General features: G+C 40.0%; 1 long non-coding RNA gene across 1 annotated transcript in view; it reads right to left on the reverse strand.

Annotated features, from left to right (window-relative positions):
* Positions 1 to 744: 744 nt before the first annotated feature.
* The window catches only part of LOC134155121 (uncharacterized), a 52,244-nt gene continuing 37,221 nt past the window's right edge, over positions 745 to 15,767 (reverse strand). The window contains exons 3-4 of the long non-coding RNA XR_009961434.1: positions 15,234 to 15,290; positions 745 to 915 (exon numbers count right to left, since the gene is read on the reverse strand). This is a non-coding gene — a long non-coding RNA (uncharacterized LOC134155121). The remainder of the gene's footprint in view (positions 916 to 15,233; positions 15,291 to 15,767) is intronic.

A 15,767-nucleotide genomic window follows, 5' to 3' on the forward strand; every position in this document is an offset into this window, starting at 1 on the left:
TGCAAGAGAAAAGAGTTTCTGCCTGAATGGCCTTTCTCGATACTCTTTATTCTCTTCTTTGGAAATAAATTTGTCACCCAGTCAGGGAATGAAAACGAAGTCTAAGACAGCAATGAATGATCAGTGGAACACATATATCTCCTATACCCAGTTATGTGGGAGTTCCAGTCCTTGATGACAGTTAAGAACCAACCTATTATAATAAATAGGCAATAAATCTTCATTTACAAAACCCAGACAAGAAGAAGTTCTCTTTCTTGAATGTTGTGAAGAACGGCAAGTGCCCAATCTCCAGGAGGAGAGATAGTAAAATAAGTGGTTTGCTCAGACGGTGGAATAAATGGTTAAGGCCAAAGTGAGAAAACTCATTTCAGCAGCAGAGAGAAATGACGACTAAGCCTTTCAAGTTAGTGTTTAAGAGTGATTCACAGAGGTCTAAGTATCTACTGTGTAACTCTCCACCAGGAAAGCTGACATCTTCAACAAAGTCAATATGGGTTAACAGAGGAGATTAACAATCACTAATGATATTATTAGGGAATAGGTCTTTGCTTTCCTTTCATAGAGAGTGGTTTTGCCCTTCTTAGATCCCTGGTGTAGGTCATCTTAGATGTATAGGTTCAAGCAGAAAAGAACTAAATTTGCGCATATAACAACCCAGTAGAGAGATACAGGCTATTGGAAGCAAGATAGCTGTAGGAATACAAGCAATATCACAGAAACAGTTTCTGCCTTCACCTGACAAGATTTTGCTGCTTTCTGGACCAAGCTAAAGTCTCTCCATGGTGCAGCTGTGTGGTATTGCTATGTTGAATGTCTCTGTATGTTTTTACACTGAGTGATGTAAACACCCCATAAGAAAGCCTATACTTTCTGTGAAAACCCTCCAGAAACTGCTGGTTACAACTCACTAGCCTGCAAAACATGAAAGAAAGATGCTGGAGGTGAGGTGGGCTACATCTTACAAGGATGCAGCAGCAAAGCTCATTTTTAGAAACATACCAAAAATAATTATAAAAAAAAATTAACTTCTCAGCAACCCAAAATGCTGTTTCAGTCTCTCTTGTCATTTTCTCTTGTGCCCAAATTTGCAAATTAGAATGAAGTAGCTATTAACTGTGGCTGAAGAAGAACAATTGTTGCCTTTTCAGTTAGCCAAAAACTCATACCATAAGAAATCCCCAGCTCTCCTGAAGAGAAGTTGCAGAATAGTCTGTAGACTATTCTAGTGGAGGACTATTACAAATAAAAGCCACTACTTGAACTAACCTATTAGAATAAGAATGCCAACTTTTTAAATCAACACACATAAGCTTAAGAATAATAAAGCCAGACAAATTTGAATTGGAAAATAGATTTAACACTGTACAAATATTAGCAGTACAATGGGGTATTAGAGGAATAATAACACTAACAAGGAACATGAAGATTCGCTATTGATGTCTTCTTGTGAAGGATGGCTTTGTAGCAGATATGCTTGGTCCAAGCACATGTTTTATGTTGGTTAATTACCTATCAATTAGTAACATCAATGAAATGTCAGAGTTTTGATATTTAGTCCTGCCTAATTCCTCCTGATCCTGAAGGATCAATCTGTGAGGAAATCACTGAGCACAAGGAGGGATATGAAAGTGGAGTTCAGGCTCTTGTCCATACTCTGAAGAACTAGATGCCTGACCAGCTCTCAGCTTCTTAATGAAGCACTTCTACTCTCTCAAACATATACAAATCTATAGATAGAATTGGTCTTATCCTGTGACTATTAGTAACACTTTCAATAAAAGATCCAACTGATATACAATGAAGTAATTTGCTGCAATTATGATTATGTAATGTTGATAATCAGTCCAACCAAAAGAAATAATGAAAGGAACCAAGGAATTTTTATGAAATCAATTAAGTGGAAAGGAAAAAGAGAAAATGGATAATGAGATACTCTAAAGAGCAAGAGTTTCATTTATGTGAACTGTGCTGCAGGGTAGATGGAGCATTTATGAGTGGGCAGAAGTTATCCTTGGAAGACCACTGATCTCACTAACTGGAGATCAGATTGAAGGTAGAAAGATTTTAAACATCAGGTGGGAATAAAGAACTTAGAAGAAAATTACACTCTAACTAAAGATCACTTCAGGATATGTGATAGAGGACATTTTAAGAACATGAAAGTAATTTTTGCCAAGAGAAATCAGGTGGTGGGCAGTCTTAAATTCTTCTACTGCAAGATATTTATGTGTGTAACTTCTGCAAGGACACTGTGAGGGTGTTCAAATACTGGAACAGGTTGCCCTGAGAGGCTGTACAGGCTCTGTCCCTGGTGATGTTCAGAGCCTGACTGGACACAGTCCTGGGCAACCTGCTCTAGCTGACCCTGCCTTCTAAGGAGGTTTAGAATAACTTATCCTGAGAAGCCTTGGAAAATTATGCTAAGCTAAAAAATGCTAAAATAAAAAATCTACCAAGGAAGATAAACAGATTAGCAATAACTCAAATTTTAACTATACTAAAACAAATTAATTGTCCTTTCCTTTGGGTAGACAACTGCAAAGATGCTTATTTTATGCTCCTAAACTAACCTTTCATAGTAGCTTATGATTTTAAGCTTTGCTGGATAGCAAGAGCTGATTTTAGCTGATCTGATCTGTTGCCTGGTTTATTTTTTGCTAGCTGCTTCTTGCTTCACCAGCCTCTATCAGTCTTAGCTATGCTTCGCTCCATTTCTTGACTCACTATATTCTCTAGCTAGCTCCCTGTTTTGCTGCCAGATTTTGCTATTTCAGCTCCTATGAGAGAATGGAGAACAATGAACAAGTCACAGCTCAGCTCACAGGAAATTAGGAAGTAGCTTTTTCTATTCAAACAGCTGCAAAATCTCCTGCTTCTCTGTGTCTTGTCTCTAGACTTAGAACCACATTGCTGGAAGCAACTGTCTAAAATTAATGGGATGCCCAGACAGAGCTAATTAGCTTAATTTTCTGTACACTGCTATAAATGCAAACTTCATCTGCTTTACTATTTAATTTCTTCTTTTTTTTTTAAGTGTAACACAACACAAAGCAGCCATGTTTCGGGCCTCCCCTTTCTTTTCCTTTCTTATGCTTTTTCACCATGTCCACTGCATAGTCCTTTCCTTTTAGTTTGTTTTGTTTTGTTTTTTTTCTCCTGGGTTTGTTCCTTCTAAAACTCATGGGGTATAATGAGATATTGGAAGCTTGCCTTCCTTTAACTACCATACCTTTTGCATTCACATAAACCTTTGGCCAGTGGTGGCCAGAAACTGATGCTGGGCAGATCTGCTTTTATCAGGACTCTCCATCTAAACCATTACCATTACCCAAAAAACAGATTGTGCCAAAAAAATATGATCTCAGTGAAAAATAAGTTTGAAATAAACTCCTATTCTCTGCAGTATCTTCTTGAGAAAGAAGCAATACCTCACATTAAACAATGTCCTCATATTTCATGAAACACTCTGGAGTGCTTTTCCTCTTGGGAAGGAATATGCAATTGTATGCAATGGTATTAGCTGGTAATCCTAGCTATAATATTTATGTTTTAGGACAACTTGTGGCACTCTACAGTCCCTATGTGTACACATAGTAAAAGAAAATCCCTGTCTCAAACAGCATACTGTTTAAATTGACAAGCCGTATGAAGACACGAAAACATTTTCCTCATCCCCATCTTAGGGCTAAATATTCAAAGGCTGGGGACATCAGACAAGTGTTTTGTCACCATAAAGTGGTTTGTTGCTGAATATGGAGATGAGAAGAATCTCAGGTTCATGTTTTATAATAACTAAAATTGTGTGGAAAAATTATTTGAAGAAACACAATCCAAAAGCGGGTGCTCTCCTGGATTCAACTCATTCAGTCTTGTAGGAGAAGGTGCCAGAAGGAAAAATCATCACACACAAATATGCGCTATTAATATAGTATGACAATGTTGTAATTCGATTTTGCTTTCAAATTAGAAAGTTAGGAAGGAAGAAAATATGGACTGGAAAACCTGCAATTAAAGAGCTATAAAATATGGGTTTGAGATGTACATCTGATGGTGTGTGATGAAAGGATTTTTTTAGCTTCTTTGTTGGAGAATGTTTTGTATCTAACACGTGAACAGTCAACCTGGTGTTCTGTAGGCAGTGCCTACATGTAGACAGCTCCCTGTGGGATGCTGGTCCTAGCAATGAAACCCATCCCCACATTGTTCTTGTCTACCACTGGCCCTCCTACCCACAGAGAAGAGTCCTCCTTGTCCACCAGCAGTTTCCACAGCCCTTGAATCAAATGCCTTTGCTGCTTCTGTTAAAAACTTGTTGGGCATGGGTGTTCAGTTGCACTGCTATAGAAAATGCAGTTATAATGCATGTGGAAGTAACTCAGGTCTTACTCTCCAGGGCAGAGCACCCAGTTTATTTGAAGATCTGAGCATGGTCTCTATATCCACATGATATGGCAGTTATTCTGCCTACGCTCTGATGGCGTGAGACCTTCCTGCAAAGGTCTTCAGCTCCTGAAGCAAAATATACTCTGAAGGAAGAACATGGCAGTCTCCAGAAGTTGCTAGAGATCATCTCCTGGACACACAGGGCACCATCTGTACTGAAGTGGCCATACACACAGCTGAGGACTTCTCTGAGCCTACTCTGAGCCCCAGGTTTAAGCAAAAAATGCCTGATATAATGAGAGGGCCACGATGTACCCTGCCAATTTGTTGTTTTCTTGATATGCTGATGAGAATGTGTTTCATGTGCCCTTAGGCTGCCTGAATAGTGTTAGAAGGCTGGCCTGGGTAGTGGAAAGCAACCTTTTCTGTTATTTCCCACTGAAAATTGCTAGCTTCTTTCTACATATATAAACAAAAAGCTGCATTGGATCTGAAGGATGAACAGCTGAAAAGGTGGAAGTCCATAATCTTTCTGTCAGAGCAATAGTGGTAACGGGAACGCAGCGTGAATATCAGTGATTCCCATAGTATCAAACAACATCAAGGAAGAAAATCCATCAGAACTATGAGCTACAAAAAGGCCATTTTTGGCTTAAGAAGCAGTGGCTTAGTGCAGACTGGGAGAGTGTATCAAGAAAGTATTGCTATTTGCTTGCCCTGCTCTTGCATTCTTCCTAGGGGATCTTTTACAAGTCTAATGTTGGAGATGATGAACTGATGGGACGAAACCCTGGGGAGGAGTTTTGATGTGGTTCTTTAATATAGTTTTTTCAGTGTCACCCATTATTCTCTTTCATAACCAAACAAATAAACAAATGAGTTATGCCAGAAGGCTGAATGAGTTGTGGTCAGAAGCTAAGACCTCATTATTATTAATACAATAAGAGTAGCAATAAATTGTCAGTCTTGCTTACAAAAGAGTACGGTCTTTTTAAGAGCTTTGACCTTGACTTTTCCTTAGTCTTGGTGGAAGCTATGTGGGAGAACTGCTGTCTTGCGTCCCCAACCTACTGTACTTCAAAATGGAGGGGGGAGTGTTTTAGAAGCTGAGAAATTGCAAAATGGGACATGTATTCATGCCTGTCTCACTTACCAGGAAATCACTGTGCCTACATAAATTGGACAGGCAGACGACTTTAATGCACTTTGGAAGGAGACCTTTAGGGACTGAAATTGCTATCCTTTGCTAGCAAAGTGGGATGTGGTGTCAGAGTGATTCTTTGCCCAAAATACGTGCACAGAAACAGACACCCATTGACAAGTGCAAAACTGCTTTCAGGATCACCTTATTATTATGCAGAAAAACTGGTGGTCTTTGCTTCTTGCCAACAGGCTTCTGTGCTTAATGCTGTATGGGAGCAAACAGTTCACAGCATAATGAATCAGGAGGCAGAGCAGTGCTTAGATGGTCTTTTAATGGTGAATAATTTTAACCCATGTTGTTGGAGAGGGTGGACCCAGCTGGTGTTCATGGCTTCCACTGAGTGCCTTCAGGAGGTGGCCAGACCTGGCTTCTCTAATGGTTGCAGTGCTCAGCTCCCCAGAATTAAAAATCCATGCAAACAGATTGAAGTGTTTGTGACCTCCAGCCACATGTGAATTTTAAGAGTAGGTCAGAGGAATGGATTTAAATCCACATCCCAAAGGCAAACAACACCATAAGCTTCTGAATTACTCCTGGCCCTTTTTCAGTATGTGTATAACACTGTCTCTACAAGCAAATCCCTAATGTCCTCTCACTCATGCATGTGTCCAGGTGGTGTGTTTAACCTGCATCCTCTTCAAACCTGCTCTTCTCAGCATTTAATAATCCACCATCTGGGTCCATTTCAGTTGTGGGAATTATTCCCAATGAGCAATGTGAATCCTTGAACTCAGGGCTCCTCAGACCTCTTCCCTCCATTAGAGACCACTCTTACATACACTGAACAAGTCCCTGTGGGATCAAATCAGCATTGCTTTGATGTAACTGACATTCACGGCTCATTCTCTTGCCTGCAGTGGCTTTAAGATGACCTGCTTAATAAATGAATATTTTTAAGTAATTATGTACATTTTGAAGTAATTTTAGGAGCATTTAAAAGTGGATAGATGGACAGACAGGCATGAAGTTTGACACAGGGTCCCAGGAGTCTGGGTTTAGGAGAAGACTTGAGAGCATAACGTACCCCATCTTCAAATGATCTGTAGTCACTTTAGATGAAAATAGTTCTGCTGTCCCCTTTACTTTACTGCTAGGAAATACCCCAGGAAAGAATTGGTAAGCTGCAAAAGCCTTTGCATCTGAGCCATTCAGTCAGTCAGGAAGATGAAGCCATTGCCACGTGCTCCATGGTGCTCAGTCAATATCTGCTCCTCAACTCAGTTCAGACACAGGTAGCTCTTGGCCATCAAACCTTCGATATAAAACCCTCGAGGGAGTCTCTTGTCTGAATAATGCATAGGGCTAAGGAAATCTTCACAAGCTGAAGGAAAAGAAAAAGAGATGAGGTTTATCAAATTGGCACAAGATATTTGCTCAGTGCTAATAAGGAGGTGTTGACAGCTGAGCAGAACAGTTACAGCTTTTTTCATTGCTTGAGGCTTGAAGGGTTCTGGTTTAAGTTGCAATACTCCATTTATACGGGTGCCTCCATTTTCATCATAATCCTTGACCACCTTTTACTGTCATCACCTGCTGCTGCTGCACTGTTTGTAGGACTGATTTTCCATGACCCCAGTTTGATATCTCAGGTGTTCATGAGGTGAATGTTGGTGAATCTCTTGCAGTGCTGGCACTTTAAAAGACTTCAGATCCATTTGAATATTTGAAGCAACCCACCTCATCTCTCTGTGCCACAGTGTCCTCAGCTATGCTGCATATATTCAGTATCTTAGCCTTTTTTTTTTTCCTAACTACGAGACCTGTGTCTCTGAAACCACTTTCTAGTGGGAATATGCTTCACTTGAGTTATGGAGGTCCTTCCAAGCTACTACTACTTGAGGTGCTTTGCACTGCTGCAAAAAGCAGGGTTTTATGTTGGCACAGTAAAAGAACATACCATCTCATTAGAAGTGTACCCACAGGTGGAGAAGTTGCTCTTGTTGAGTGTTGCACTCTGGACATTTCTGACCTGTGTAACATGTTTCTGCCACACAGACTAAACCAAGCTCTTGCGTAATAGGGGACAGCAGAGCTCCTGAGAGAAACAGAAGAATCTCTGATACTTGTGGATTCAAGCAGCAGCTGTCTTCAACTTCCTCACTGTAGCAAATAAAGGCTGCTCTGCTGAGTAGTGGGGCATATGTGTGCTTCTATCCCATTGCGTTAAGGAAAGTTGTCAGGAATCCACCTTAAGTGAATCTGCTTTATTTTTTGTCCATGATGGAATAACAATGTGGTCAACAGATGAGCGGTAGCTTTTTAAGACTCTACATGAATTGCTTTCTACTGAAGTACAATTCCCAGATATTTCCCCAGGCCCTCTGGTGCTCCTGTGTGCTTTTCATCTTTGTCCTGTGAAGTAAGACAGAGCTGTACTACTCCCATTAAAGAGATCAGATAGTACATCTCCATGATCCCCTTTAACATCAGGAGTGGATCTGGGGTAAAAAAGGACATCTTTCAGCTCTCTTCCTCCAGTCCCTCAGCTCCTGCAGACTGCACAGCTCAGTCTGAATTGCAGAGGATTAAGGGCTGAAGCCTACTTTTGATTATAGTGGCATAAAGCTGTAGTCCTCTGTCTTGGAGGGACAGGTCTACTGTATTTACTAAGATTTTTTGTGTGCAAACTTCCCCCATCTTCTTTTCAGCTGCCAGCTCCCTCCAATCGCTCATTCTGAGATTTTATTTATAAATGAGCAATGAACAGCAAAAAAATGCTCTGCTGAGGGAACTGCGATGAACCTAATTAGTATTCTCTCATTTCTCCTGGGTCATAGGGTAGGTGACCACAGCCCCATCAGAGAAGTTCCTCCTGCCCATTTCTTTGGAGAAACAATTATAAAATGCAAATATTGAGAGAACACCTCAGTATCTCACAATCTTCAATATTATTTCCTGGACATGAGTTATATGTAAAAAACAAAATCTAATAAACCTTTTTCTCATTAGCCTGGGGTTTCCGTTCAAATAAGATGGGGTATGGCAGGGAGAAGACTGAAGTAAATGCTCTTTTTCTCATGAGCCAAAACCACATTGAACAGGAGTCAGGCCAAACAGAGCCCAGAAACACCTTAACTCCCTTAACTGACTGTCAGGGCCACAGCTCTTCCACCAGCTGCATCCTGGAAAAACCTGTTCTCATTTCACTGGAAAGAGAAAGGCTTAAAGAACTGTTCAAGTGTCAGGTGTAGGAGAGTGGGAATGAGGTCTCCTGGTGCCCAGTCCTTTCTTCCCAGTGTACCCAGGAAAAAGGCATGCAGAGCCCTCCTGCTTAATTTTTTTTTTTCTCAGTGAAAACTGGTGCTGCTCTACCTTTATCTCCTTTGTCAAAGTTGGGTTTGAAGCAGAGGGAAAGCTTCTGTAGACCCTAAATCTGGGGACCAAGACTCTTCAGTGAGGTGATACATGTTAAAGTTATCAAACTGACATCCATGGTCTTGTTTATTTAACAGCTTTGCCTTTTGATGGATACTGCAAACAATGTACATTGCAAGCAGCAAGAAACACTGCAAATTAAAAATGCAACAAACCAGAATTTTGTTAGAATGAGTCTGTGTCTTCTTTTACAGTAGGTTACTGCTAAAGTGGTTCCTGAGTGGGGAAAAATGAAGCTCAAGTCTCAGTTGTTCATCCTGATAATAGGGTGATATTCTTGCCTAGTAAATCTGTATCATGCTAATGCTATTACTGTCCTACCGACAAAGTTTACGATTTCCATCTGAACCTTCTCTCTATTGTTCTCCATTTTTAAAAGCCTATTAAAATAACAGGGTTGCCTGCAAGGAAAGGTAGTCTTGCAGTCTTGGAAATGAGACTCAAGATCTAGGTTTCACTATTGATAGTCTCACTGGTCTCCAACATAAGCTTAAGCATCATCTTCGGGTGTGGATATGGAAGTGGGTTAACACACTGCAAGACAAGCTGTCTTCATTGCAAACCCAAAAATCTAAAGCCTGCAAGCAAAAGATACTTTAGCTGCTCTAGCTGTGTGCCAGGAATGATAAATTTACTCCTGGATTAATCAGTGATAAGCATTTCATCACCTAGGACATCTGCCTTTTCATGCACATTTTCCTCCCCTATACACCGTTACAGTGGGGTGATTTGTTGGGTTTTATACCCTAGGCTTCATTTCTCAGTTCAGGTGATGTTTATTCACAGTCCTTCAGTACATTATGTCTTAAGTTGGGAGAAACATTTTCAGATGAGCAGCTAGGAACTGAAACGATTCAGAAATTCAGTGTTTTGGGTGAATCATTTCCATCAAAAAAGCAAAAAAAGAAAATGACAAGAGCCCTGCTGTGCTGATTCAAAGCTTTTGCAGCGGTTCAATTTCTTCTTTTGGAAATAGCAATTACACATATTTTGGTAATTAATCTTTACTATAATCCCAGAAAACAAAACTTCTTTTATAAACTATGAGTTATTCTTTAGCGAGAGGATTCTAGTTAGAAACATTGCAACTTTTTCATCATCCTAAACTGACTGATATTTTTCTGTTTGGTCAGTGGTGTACGCACTCAGAAGAATAATCATTTCTTCAAGGTCTGCTCTGCTGACTGAGAGCTGTAACACCTCTTGTCTATGGGTCTGCCCACCCCAGAGGCTGTGGTTACACAATCATTTCTCTTGGCAGCTGTTCTGATTTCAGCTATCCCCCTCTTCCACCTTTAAGCACCCAGGCCCCCTGTTCTTCACTTAAGCTCCACCTTGTCACCTTATTCCCACCCTTAGCCATGCATTTCTGCTCCCACATGGCTGTCTTCATTGTGATCCTTTAAGGGTCTCTCTAGATCACAGAGTTTAGCTGGTTTTAAATAACCATTCCTTCCTTTACCCCTTTTCTAAGGTTTATTTTTAATCTGGATCAGTTCCTTGAGTGACTGATCAGAGCACAACGTGATTCACCAGACGGTTACTTCAATGCAGCTGAACTGGTACTTTACATAAATGGGATTTCAGCGGTAAGAGGAGAGGTGGTGCTGGAAGAGGAGAGTTGCAGCTGTCTCTGAATTAAACACTCTGTCAAGATGGCCTGCAGTCAGAGCTGTGATTGCAGCTTCCTTCAGAATCCACTGACTTTAATCTACTGATAACTGTGTAGGTTTGTAAATGCAGGATAAGGCTTAGTATGGACTTTCAGATGAAGAATTTTATCAGGTATTGATTTAGCTCCTGCTAGGTTATCCAGCCTTTCCTGACCCTTCTGCTGCTTCAGTTTCATTTTTTTTCATGTCTGAATAACTCTTAGTAAAAATTAGGGTTGGTAATTTGGGTTTGTAATTGAATCTGATAACTAAAGAAGTGAGGAAAAAGAAAAAAATAAGCTAACTGTGAATAATTATAAGCCCAAATTAACAATTCTATTGCCTCTTCTCCAAAACAAACTTACCCCCCTTCAATCTCAGTTTCAGAAACGGAAAGGGGTGAGTTAACAGCTTCCTAAACAAAACCTATAGAGAGAGCATTCTAGCAAGAGTTCTCAGCACTGAGACCTTTCAGGACAGAACTACTGGACTGGAAAATGTCCTTGTCCCGGGTTCACAGTACAGAAGTGGTAGCTCAGGCAAAAGGCAGTGCCTTGGAACTCCAGCATCTAAGGCAGATATGTGCTCTGCCAAGTTTTCAGAGATCAGCAAGAGCTCAGGTACAGAGCACAGGGGGAAATTTCTTCAATGCCTTTCATTCCCTGCTGAGACATGTCAAGGAAAGTAGGACAAGTCAGAAGAGTTCTCATGAGAGAGTTATAGGCAAATGGAAAATTAACCCAAACTTTGCCTTCTCTCACTGCAGCCTTCAGTTGTGGTCTCAAGGTCCTACCTGCCATGCTGAGGAAGCACCTTATTACCTTAGCCATCTTTTACTTGACCATCATATGATTCATGACATCATACATCCTGACAAGTTGCCTTGCATACAACATAACATATATTAATTGTTTGATGGAGGAGAAGGTTAGGCTGTATGTGGGGTGGACAATCCCCAGAAAAGATCTGGGGTTATTTTCAAAGATGTTCTATATGGCTGTGGTTTTACAATCAACAAGCAGTCTTGTTGCTATAGCTCTAATTAGCACGGCTGGGAAGCTGCCTTTATGGGCTGGGCAAGAGAGCAAGCCTTTTTGTGCTTTCATTGACTCACAGTTATGGGAATCTCATTGTAGGCATTTGTTCTGCATTGCAGCTCCTTCGTTATAAGAAAATGGAGACTATATCGTTGTAGAAAAAACAGGGATGCAAAGTTTGATACCAACAAGTTTTGTACTGCTTATCTGAACCTCCCTCATGGAATAATTCAGTTTCATGTGTTTACTGAGTGCTGATAAAGGAGTTGGATCTCATACTTTTAGGATTTGAAGAGGTCTTCTGGATGAAATGGTCACAAATGTAGCCTGCGAGCCCATGAAACACTTATGGCTCAATGTGTCATTTAGGAAAAAAGATATAATTAATAATTTAGAGGTGGATCATTGTCCAAAAACTTTTACACCATTCACGACTGGGGCATTGCCTTCTTCCAACAGAGAAATGTTACACTGCTTCACTATGAATCTATAGATGAGATCTGAATCTTGAATGGTGCTTGCCAACATCAAAATATTCTTTCCCAAAAGGCAAAAATATATAGTCTGGAATTTTTTAACTGCCACCGATACTTCCATAGCTAGGTGGGTTTATAGGATATGCTTTAAGGATTCAGAAGTAGCAGCTCATTTTAAGGTTGACAACCTTGGCTTCAAAAGATGCCTTTACATCTGGCTGATATTCTTGGGTTTCTTTTCCACCAAAGCTGCAATGGAGCCCTCTTTGCCCATTGCAGTTTCCTAGTTTAAGCCTGTTTGACGTTCCTAATGAGAGTTGTTGTGCAGTGGCAGATCTATTTTTTTGAGACTGCAAATAAAAAGGTTTAACTCTAGTTTAGTATATATAACAGTATTCCTCCACCCTTTTTTAACATTTTATACTACAAGCTATTGGCAAAGAGGCAGTGATCAATAACTAGCTTGTTCATCACCCTGAGGAAGGATCTAAACTGTGGAGTACTATTACCCGCTGTGACTTGCATGTACAGCCCAGAAATACTGCAGCTGGCTGGGCATGCAGGTAAAAATCATTATGTTAGATGTCCCTGAGGCAGCTTTTCCCTAGTATATCTCCCTTTTGAGAGAAAACAAAGCCACTCTGAAATCCTGCATACCTTTCTCTGAAGAGACCAGAGCTCACAAAGCGTTCCTCTGCAATGTTGCCCATTTTTTGCTCTCCCCTCAAGTGTCCATTTCGCATCTCCCTACAGGGACTTGCAGATGTCTCAGCTCCTAGTTTTGCAAGCCTCTGTTTATTCCATCAAAATGCATCTGCTCTTGCATGTACAGAGGAACATTTTAGTATTTTTACTCTCCCTTCATTAATGTACAGTGTCCATCTTGTTGCTGCATCCAACTACAGGTAGGAAACACGACAGTTGTGATACATCATTACAGTTTCAATGTTTAGAAATTTGCACTTGCTATGTCTCTTTTCTTTTGGGAATATTTTACTTTTGTGTGTTGGTTCAGAATATTGTACAAGTAACACATTTACCAGCAGTTTGTTCCAGTAACTCTATATATCCTTGGGCATTCTGCAAAGTCCTAGGCAGAATACAGAAAGATGAAACAAAGCTGGGATTAAAGCTCTATAAATGCTCTTCTCTTGTTACCAGAGTTGCTATCGTCCAAGAACACACGGATCTGAAGTGCTCTGCATCCTTACAGCAGCTGCAATACTTGCAAGTGTACTGATAAACAATACATGCTGAGCAGGATGTCTCATATGTCTCTATCTTTCTCTCTCTCTCTGTATATATGTCTTCATAAATGGGAAGATGGGGTTAAAATGTTTTCTCAGTCTTCCCACCCCCTTCCTTTTCCTTTTTGTGAAGCCTTTCTTCTCCTCCTTATCCAATTCTTTGTGTCAGTTGCAAAGTATGCTGAAGCAGTCTGCTCCTTGTCACATTCTAGGAGGAAAATGACATTGATATTGGACTAAATGCAAAAAGAGACTTTTCCCTAGTGAAAACTGGCTAATTGATGTCAAATCGAATAACATTAAAGAGCTGTGATGGCTACAAATCAGATCAGAGAGGGCAATACCAGTTCATTCCACTTCACACAGGGGCTGTACTTTGCAGCTTAAGCGACAGCACTTTGGCATTCAGGGCTTCTTTATAACCCAAACAAATCAAATCTCAAATCTTTTTGATCTTGATTCCTGACAATGGTTGATGATTAAAACTTCTGCGGTGGAGCCTGGGAATGAATTAGTATTATAAATAGCTGCAGTCTTGCCATTCCCTGGTCTTTTCTGTGGGTCTGGAGGTTTGAGGTTAGAAAAGCTAGGAAGAATATAATAGATACTAACAAGAGAAGTCAAGTGAGACCAGGGAAAAAGTTATTTCTAACAAAGAGATTAATTTTAAGGATACCAGGTTTCTCTGTCTCTTTACCTCTGTGCTTTAGATTTTAACCTAAAAGGTAACAAAACATAAAAAGATGTTTTAAAAGTGAAAAGCTAGTTTCTCAGGGATGATTATATGAATTAGAACTGAATTATCCATTGGTCTGTATTAAAGAAATACAGTTTTAGACTCTGTCCACTCACTGTTGCACAGAGAGATGCAATCTCACTCTCAACAGTCTCCCTTGGGTGCATGCATTAATCCAAACTGCACTCTAGGTATAAGAACATGGCAAGTCCTTTAAAGAAGAACAGGGAGGCTTAAAGTTAAGCAAAGAAGAATGTGAGCAGTGATGGCTGGTAGAAATAGCAAGAGGTCTATTTTTTTAATCAGGCAGCTCACTAATTGACTGATAAGGCAAGCATGTTTCCTTAGACAGGTTCATTTGGACTCAAAAGTTTTGGAGGGCCTATGACTTTTTCTAATAAGTGTTGCGAACAGGACAAAGGCACTTTTACTCCAGATGCCTCATGGCACATCATAGCCTGCCTGAGAGGCCAGATACTGCACAGGACACTGCTAACGCAACTGTGAGTTGCTCAGGTGGTGCATGACTTGTGATCACTCAAAAAAAGTCACTTCTATGTTGCTGAAAAGAACTGTGAGGATATGTCTTCAGAAGAAAAAAAAAGCGGCATGGTCTGAATATGGAATACAGATACGATATACCATATCTTTATGAAGATATGGTCCAGGTAAGGTCTGTCCCTGTATAAACATCTTGTGTCCCTCTTAGCCACCTCTCTTGTGTTTGCTGTACAGAGTAAGGCAATGTTCAGACTAACTCTGAAGATGATCTGCCCTCAGTAAATGTATATTTGTACTCCAGTAATATTGAGGTTCAAACAAATACTGTAAAGGACTGCAAATTTTCCCCAGAAACAGAATCTGTCATTCTAGAAATAGGTCTCATGTACAACTGGGCTACAAATCTCTTCCTACTAAAAGGAGCAAGTGCTAGAAATCTTACCATAAAGCCTTTTTCCATCCTGGACTGGAGTGAATGCAACATCGGTAGACATATTGGCAGCAAAATATTTGGCACACATCACTGTTTTCATCCTTTCCAAGGCCCTAGAAGGTACTATTAATCTTTTTTTGCAGCTATTTCATATTAATAATATAATGAAAACATAGGGATCTCTACCTGTTCAGATCAAGGGCTGTCAGAGTTTTGTATCCAGCAACAGCCATCAGCAGTTGCCTAGGGAAGAATAAGAATGAGACAAGTGATTTTTCAATTTTTCCCAAATGCTCTCCTTACCAGACTATTTCATACCAGGAGACTTCCTGAACCTGGTTTCATTTGCATACATTGCATATTAAAATAGGATAATGAAGAAGAATATTTCTGGAAAACAGGAAAATCTGCAAGAAGAAAATTCTTTGGATGTTTTTAAAGGCAATGGGCTAGATCTCCAACTAAATTAAATTAGCACAGTGGAGATGAGGGTAGTTAGTTGGTAGCAGTGCAGGCAAAATGATTCTTCCTTCAAAAATTGTGTTGAAGTGTATATTTCACTTAAAAAAAACCCAAAACTTTCTTCTTTGTTTCAGATTTCTATATACAATGCAAACAGAGATGAAAATCACTAACGAAAACCTTGGAAAATGTTACAGTTTTTTTGATAAAACCCTTGATTATCAATGCTATATTGCTCTATTAGGAAGGGCAGTTCAA

This window comes from Pezoporus occidentalis, unplaced genomic scaffold, assembly GCF_034315485.1.
Source record: "Pezoporus occidentalis ecotype Australia unplaced genomic scaffold, CSIRO_AGI_Poc_V1 ctg73, whole genome shotgun sequence".
NCBI lineage: Eukaryota > Metazoa > Chordata > Aves > Psittaciformes > Psittacidae > Pezoporus > Pezoporus occidentalis.